Source organism: Marmota marmota, unplaced genomic scaffold (genome assembly GCF_001458135.2).
Source record: "Marmota marmota marmota unplaced genomic scaffold, marMar, whole genome shotgun sequence".
Classification (NCBI taxonomy): domain Eukaryota; kingdom Metazoa; phylum Chordata; class Mammalia; order Rodentia; family Sciuridae; genus Marmota; species Marmota marmota.
In genome coordinates this window covers 47,710,223-47,711,042 of record NW_026000016.1, presented here as the reverse complement: position 1 = coordinate 47,711,042, position 820 = coordinate 47,710,223, and positions in this window count along the sequence as shown.

Here is an 820-nt window from a genome sequence, read left to right as displayed (position 1 = left end):
GGCCAGCAAGGGCTTATTAGCCAAAACCATCAGCTTCCCAGGCCCATTCTCAGACCCACTTAAAAATCACCTGAGCGGTGCCTCCACCCTTGTACAAGGACAAGTCGCTTCCTGCTCAGACAGAACCGACCCTGACCTCAGCCCTTCTAGAACGTCAGCAGCACCTGACGTGATCCACGCGAGGCGCACTTCCCGGACACTGCTGTCTCCTTTCTCCTTCTCCTTCATTAGCTGCTTGTTATTCAGTCTCCTTTGCAGGTTCCTTCTCATTAACTTGACATCTAGAAGTTGGAGCGCCCCAGTTCTCAGCCCTTGATCTCCGCCCCCTCCCTACCTGCACTCGTTTCCTTTGTGATCTCAACCGGCCTGTGGCTGTCATACCAGCTAATCACTGACAGGCACCGAAGGCACATCTCCACTCCCCAGACACACTCAAGTCTCGCCCAGCCAGTCGCCTCTGTGGCACCTCTGTGTGGACATCTTAAGGCATCACCTTAACAGGTTCAGAATCCAAGCTCTCTCCCCTGTCACCCAGCCATGCCTGTTCTCCCTGCAGCCCACCCCCATTCCGGTCCGTGGCAATTCTCCTTCCAGTTGCTCAGGCCAAAGACGGGCTTTCCTCTGCTGCTCACAGCCCACTTACAGTCTATCAGCCAAACCTGTCAGTCCTACCTTCAAAAGATAACCAGAATCTGACCATTCTCACTCCTCCGACCCCCACATCCTGAACCGAGCCATGCTCATGTCTTGCTTGAATTTTTGCAATAGCCTCCTCGTTGCTGTCTGCTTCTACTTACTGTATTCCAATACAGTGTCCTGG